The following is a 7,476-nucleotide window of genomic DNA, read 5'->3' as shown; positions in this document are numbered from 1 at the left end:
CCAAATTAAAAATGAGCCGATGCATCTCACTTCATTGCAGGTGACCCCAACATTTTAATGTCTTTAAATAAACAAATGGTGCTACATAATATTTTTTGGACATTAAAATATGCATCCAACCTCGGTGGTTTGAAATGTAAGCGTCCTCCAGTCCAACCCTGTGTTACACCTCCCGTGTATTTTTATTTTTTTGGGTGTGTTTGATTTTCCATACTGTACAGTTATTCTTTAGACTTTGAGATGTTTATCCTGTACTTGTCATGAAACCCAAAAAAAGAAATGGCGTGAATAAAGGGCGTTGGAGAAATGCTGCATTTGCGTGATCGATTGTCTACCGACCTCCCAGACAGTCTCGCTCGACAATGACAACCACCGGAGGACGTCTGCACTCGTCCAAGTCTCAACTTCATTTATTTCAATTAGCCCCTTTGAGTCTTCCAGAGGGGAGGGGGAGGAGGAGGCAGAGTTGAAGGGAGACGAAGCGAAAGGTCACAAATGACAACGCATTCTCCTCTGACTCATTTGGTAGATCTCCTGACACATATTTTTTAAATCAGTGAATATACGATTTTAATCACATTTTCCTTCTGAATTCCAGCCATCCATCTATCGCTGGCCTACACATGCAGTAATTGCTCAGCCCCTTCATCCTCGCTGTCTTATCTGCAGACGCAGCACACGCTCACTTTTCGAAAGCCTTTTCCCTTCACACACACAGTCATACACACATAATAAATCAAGACACTCAAAGCCTTTGGCACACAATTTCAAAAAGCTGGTCGAAAGAAAAGCACGTTATCCTGTGCTGCCTTCTGCTGCCTTTGAACTCTTTTCACCACACCGAGCTCAGCAATAGCAAAGTCCAGGTTACAATATAGCTGTCGTCTTTTTATAACCGTCGCAACATTATGAGAGTATGACTTTCACAAGGCATAATACTGAAATAACATAATGCCACATCTATATCAAATAGCGCTTTGACGCATCTTAAAAACGACAAAAAAATAAATAGCTTGAATTTCAATTCAATTTAGGGGTGCCCTGAAAAAATGGGCTAGAAGCACCCATGCATTATTTACAAAATGGCTGATATGCGTGAAAGTGGCCCTGCATATTCAGTCCATTATCCAGGAAAGAGAATCAAAATTGGACCGGTGAAGGTGACAGCAAGAAAATCTTGTGACATATCGTGTGACAGGAGCATGAAACTGCACTTTAAAGCAAGACACTCCTCATTAAAAGCAAAAAGAGGGAAGGGGGAGCATGCTCGATCGGCCGTCTCATCCCTGCATAGTGTGCGAGATATTAGCGGCAATATTGGACAAGCTAGCGAGGGAACACGTTCGTGTGAATGACTTAAGCCAATTTGGACATGCACAGCTGTTGATAAATCCGGAGCAGGCAGCGCTAATGAAGAACCTTTGCCCTGTGTGCGTGTGGGGGGGGGGAAGAGTAATAAATAGCAGCATGAAGCAATCCCTCAATAAAGATGCTCGGCCCTCGTAAATCACAGCAATGAGCGGTGAGACGGTGATGCAGCCGTGGCTCAAAGCTAAAGTCAAAAAGTCGGAGGAAATGATCGTTTCCGTTCATCCTGATGGATCGCACGCTATTCGCACAAACAGCCTCCTCCTCTAATTTCCTCTCCCTCACTTTTCTGTGCAATGTACTTTACGTTTTGACTTGGACCCCAATTTATGGCCACTTTTCAAAAAAGAAATAAAATGCATCTTACCTGGAATTATGTCTGCATGTTTTTCTGAAATTCTTGTGCTGGACTCTTCCTGTAATTGGAAAACAACAGCAAAGGCATTAGGAAGAAAAAAAGTCACAAATTGCTTATAAAGTTAAAAAAAAAAAAAGGGTAATGCCAGCACAGCGGGAGGCTCAGAACTAAAAGGCCTCACATTCAATTACAAAACTGGGAAAACTGGTTGATAACTTTTCTTCCAAATTATTTGAATCCGAGTATGTAAAAGCTGCCAAGTAAAAGTCAGCAAATGTATTTCCAACCCTACTTCGCACAACGTTTTGATCTTGAATCCATCAATATTTAAAAGAAACGAATTGTTATTCTTGTGATCATTACTTCAAATTGGCTCAGGGAAAAAAAAACTCTCACTCCACGTTGGGCCGCCGACTGAGAAGTCTGACATTTCAATTTCCTCCCGCGGTGCTATGAAACGGCGGCCTTTAGTAAAACTGTCGTCTCGCCTCCTCCGTCCTCAAAGACACATCAAACAATCGCTTCTCGTCGACTCCCAAACGACCGAACAAAGCGCGGCAAAGTGCTGATTGAATGCTTTTGTTTGCCGAACAAACCCGTCAGCCGCTTTCAAGGCTTCAATCTGAATCCTATTTGGCATGCGGGCTCTCTTTGCTAACACCTTCACGCGCGTGTATCTGGCGAGGTTAGCATGTGTGACTTGTGTGTGTGTGTGTCATGGCGGCTATGGTACTTAATGATAGCGAAGAGCTTTGAGGTGAGCGCTTTGAGACGGGGAGGTGAGCGACGTGACTCATGAATAGTGATTGAGCGAGTGGCCGACAGATGCTCATTAACGACGCGCAAATAAACACACGCACACCTGTGCAGAAGTGCCATCGTGCTCCCATGTGGCCGCTTCACGTAAAGTAGCGTTATTAGCATAGCGCAGCTAGCACTTGTCACTTTTGGAGTGAGAAGATGCTTTCACTAAATATGGAAGCAGACGTTGTGGAATTTTTGTTACAAAAGATGACCGAGACAACCTTGAATTCTAATTGTAGTCACTCATTGAGTGCTGTAGGTGTAGACACTGGCGTAGCTAGGGGGTGTCCACAGGGGAACTGCCCCACCCCAACCCCCCTACAGATGCCAGGCCAAATAATAGACTTTTGGGTGGTTTCAGATATTTTATTTTTATTTTTTTTTCAAAATATTTCAACACATCGCCCGTGTGATGAAGCTTAATCAACGTTTTCTGAAGAATTTTTAGGTTTTGATTTTTTGGGGGATTTTTGTTTTGCGGCACTCAAAATGTGCTAACTGGTACATTCTGCCTCATTTTTTTTTTTTTCCAAAATATTTCAACACATCGCCCATATAATGAAGCTTAATCAACTTTTTCTGAAGAACTTTTAAGTTTTGATTTTTTTTGTACGTTTGTTTTGCGGCACTCAAAATATGCCAACTGGTACATTCTGCCTCATTTGCTTCAAGGCCTAAATTTAATTATTAATTTTTTTAAAGACTTCTGCTTGATTTGTATGATTTCAGCCACGTACAGTGCGCAGTATAGATTCCGCTCACTAACTCACATTTATGGCTTCTTCTTCATAGCCTGGGAACCACCTTTTTAATTACACTCAGCCACCAGCCGCTTCCATCACAGTTAACCCAGAAGGCTGAAAAACACACTAGAGGAGCTGATCATACATTCCGAGCACGTATCCACTGCACTGACGAGTATGAATTGGTAATTTTGCTTTATTTATTTTTTTCCATCAAGTGCCACATGTAGGGTGCTTCAGATGGCTTGGAGCGAGTGGGACAAACCCACCCTCTGGCACTTCGAGTTTGATATGGAATCGGCATCTAATAGGCTCTCCTGCTCTCGTCCACGATACCGCATCAACACGTCCTCACTAGGCGAGAGCTAACAGCACGCCATCACTGTTCTTAGTCCATCCTCGTGCCTCCAGCCCTCGAGTGGCGTATACTACAGGTGCGCTGGTCATGCATGACAACAACATGTCTCCATGGTAACAAGAGCTGGCAGCATGAGAGACGAGTTGTTGTGGGATGCGGGGGTTCTGGAAGGGGCTCTTGAACGTTGTTGCTTGTAGCGCACCAACTAGCATTGAATACGGCACAGCGGGGACGACAACCTATTTTGGTGGAGCGCTTGGCGACGGGGGGTAAATCGAAACAAAATTTTCCAAACCCAACGCTACTTCTTAGGACTAAAAGAAATGCTTGGATTATCTTGAATTATGTAATCATTCATAATAATACTCATCTATAGTGAGCAATGGGCACAACAACAGGATTAGCTTGAATTATGTAATCATTAATAACGATACTCATCTATCGTGAGCAATGGGCACAACAACAGCCGTATCGTATTTGGTGCTGAAGCCGATTATTTCAACTAAGAGGAAAACAAACGGTGCAGACAACCAGAATCCCGGAACGATGTATTGTTTAACCATCTAATACAAACTGCCAGCCTTTAGGTTTTTTTTCCCTCTAAACTCTAATTAACTGTCTTAACTCATTCACTCCCATTGACGGATATAGACGTCAAAGATCCATTTTAACTGGGCTGGCAGTGAAAGGATTAATAAATAAAAAGTCTTCCACTCACTATCATACAGCTAATCGATATCACAAAGGGATGAAATCCATCACAAAATCAATTGATGTGTTCTATAATTACGCAAGGGGGTATCCAGAGAGTTTACTGTGCGTCTGGCCTGAAGTGACACGTGGATAAATCTCCACTCTCCTGTCGTCCTACTGCCGCTACCTCTGTCCAGCTGACTTGCCATCTGTCACCCTTCTTTGCCTTCAAATCACCGCGTATTGACCGGAAGCTGACTGCAGGGATCAAGACTAAAGTAAATAAGAAGTCAGTGACCGTGAACGGGCTTGCTCGCTGCTCCTGAACGCCAAAAGGGGGAGGGTCCGGTGTTTTTTCCGAGACGCCACCTTTGACTTTCAACCTGCTGTGTTCTGGCAAGATTTTGTTGGTCGAACTTTACTTTAATATCAGTTCTACCTTTCATAAGAGTGTAGCGAAGATGGAGGAGGGGACACTGAGACCCAATAAAATATTTACTGTCGTCTCAGGCGGCACAAAAGGATATTAGCAGACAGGACAGGTCGTCAAATCTAATAAGGAGGACTTGAAGAGAAGGACGAGACTTTGTGAAGTTGTTTTCATGCTGGGAATTCTGACCTGCTCTTACATTGAGCCAAGCTTTTTTTTTTTTTCTGTGTATTATAGACTATTGAAATAAATGACAGAAAAAACACCAGGAGGGACCGATGTTTATGTGGGTGGTTCTGAACGTCACCGAAATAGGGGACAGAATTTTTTCATCTGTAAACAATCTGAGAGGTGTTTGAGTGTCGAGAAAGCCAGCGCGCATCGAATCGTGTAAATAACTGTTAGTGTCATGCTGCGCGTCCTGTATCTCTATATCGGGAACAGTAAAGTGTATGATGGGGTTAAAAAAAAAAAAGGAATTTGAGTTGACAAGCAAAGACATGCTTGACTCCACTGAATAATTGCATTGTGGCTCTTTAAAGAGATGTTTTTTCCCTGCTAGCTAATGTCTTCCATGGTTGTTCACAGTTGTGTTACGGAGCATATACAAACTGTGTCCAACTGAGTCCAATATAGACACATCAACAAATATGTCTATTTAAAAAAAATATTATGAGAATATTAAAAAAAAAAAAAAAAGCATTTTCATCTGCTCACACTAACTCCCGAGAAGCGCTGAGTCGGCAGTGCCTTCCGGCCAGGTTTGTGTTGGCTCGCGTGTGCGGTTTCGGGAGATATTGGTCAGCGCAGAGTGTTTAATCATCCGTGGGAAGGCAACAAACGAAAAGGACAAATAATCTTGTGAGTGTTTTATGAAGAGTTGTGGCTTTAAAAGGGTTTATTTCACTATTAAAGGTAAATAGGGACAGTGTTTAACTTTATAGTGAGGTTGAATGTTTGCAGATTGTGCTCTGCGGATAAGCCGCTGTATCTCCTAATTACGTGAAAACATTTTTATCTTGTTCGCCGTTATCTTTGGGAACAGCAAAAAAATGGAGGCGCGGTACGAATGATAAACACTAAAACACCTCTACGTGTCTCTTCCGCTTGACATTCCCAAGTATTGTAATGTTTCAAAAGTTTACACCCCCCCCTCAGAAAACAACAACAACACAGCAGCAGATGCATGAAAAAAACATGAAGTCGGTGCAATTTTCAATGAAGCGGAAACAAAATATAAACAACACATACGTATGTGCTGGTTTCCCTCGCCTCGGGCAGGGCAGACTTGCTTTTCCTCGTCTGGGTTTCCTTGCGGCATTATGAATTATGTTTTCATCCAATTAAAATGCAAACAAAGGCTGCGTGATACAACTTGCAGAATTCTGCCCGCAGTGGGAGAGGCCAGGATAGATTTGTTCAACAATGTATTTTATTAGATTTTTTTAAATCCTTAAGCAAACTATCCTGTGTGTTACAAATGACGTTTCCATTTCGCTTGTTTGACCACTTGACATGTTTTGATGGGCAGCCTGTAGATTCTGAACAGCCTCCAACACAGTGAGCCATCAAACATCGACATGCAATCAAACAAACAGAGACTTGGCAATGACTACTCCGAAAGGGAATGATTTAACTGGGGAAAAAAAAAATAGATACGTGCGCCGCATGCAGACACATGCGAAGCGACAGCGGACCGGCGGGGGGGGGGCAACAACGACCGTCCGTCTCGAAGGTTCGCGTCCTTTTGTCTCGCCGCCTTTGGAGCGACCGGAGGAAAAAAAGATGAGAACAAAATGGGTCATGTTTTGTTTGCGTTCACCTCGACATGCAGCCACTGGAACTGGGGGGGGGGGGGGGGGGGAGTGCGCTAGTACTGTGGATCACATGACTCAACGTGGCTTGTAGGCACCCTCGCCGCCTTTATTATTGCCACTCGTGCAGCTGACGACGTGAGAAGAGACGACAGGGGGGGGGGGGGGGGGGGGATGTAATAGTGCCCCTAAAAATGGCACAAGATGACACCGCGCCTCCCCAAAGCTACTTCACTTCATTTCAAGGAGCAGCGGGAGGTCAGAATCAAAAGAAGAAAGGTGTGGACGAAATGGCTTTTTTCATAAAAGTAAATATTATATTTTGGAAAGTGCAAAATTTTTTACTTTTCTATATATCATTTAAGATTTTAGATTAAATCCATTGACAGATTTCAGATTTAAGCAGGGCCCACTATACACAATAATAATAATAATAATAATAATGATAATAATAAATAAAAATTGCACTTAAATAATCTAAAAATGTCCCTTCTTTTTCCAAAAATAGACCAGCATATTGAGACTGCACTTTGTAATCAGTTTATTGTCCAATAAAATAAAACAGTAAATATTTTTCCCTGCATATTTTTCTTATAGCATGAATTATCTTAGTGGAGACTGAATTTTAGATTAGATATAGTGTGCAGGTGTTCCTAATGAAATGTCCAGAAGGCATACAAATATCTCACACAAACACACACACACACTGAAACAGCAAGAGAGAGAGCTTCCAACATGGTGTGTCGTGTGTGTGTGTGTGTCGTGTGTGTGCTGCCCCTATCGTCTGCGTGTTGCAAGAGCACCAGCAATCACCTTCCAACCTCTGCGCCTCTCCTCGCTCAGTGCAGGACGGACGAGCACCGAGGAGAAAGAAAGAGAGAGAGAGAGAGAGAGAGAGAGAGAGAGAG

The sequence above is a fragment of the Syngnathus acus genome, chromosome 8 (assembly GCF_901709675.1).
Source record: "Syngnathus acus chromosome 8, fSynAcu1.2, whole genome shotgun sequence".
Classification (NCBI taxonomy): Eukaryota; Metazoa; Chordata; class Actinopteri; order Syngnathiformes; family Syngnathidae; genus Syngnathus; species Syngnathus acus.
Note: the sequence above shows the minus strand (reverse complement) of the source record.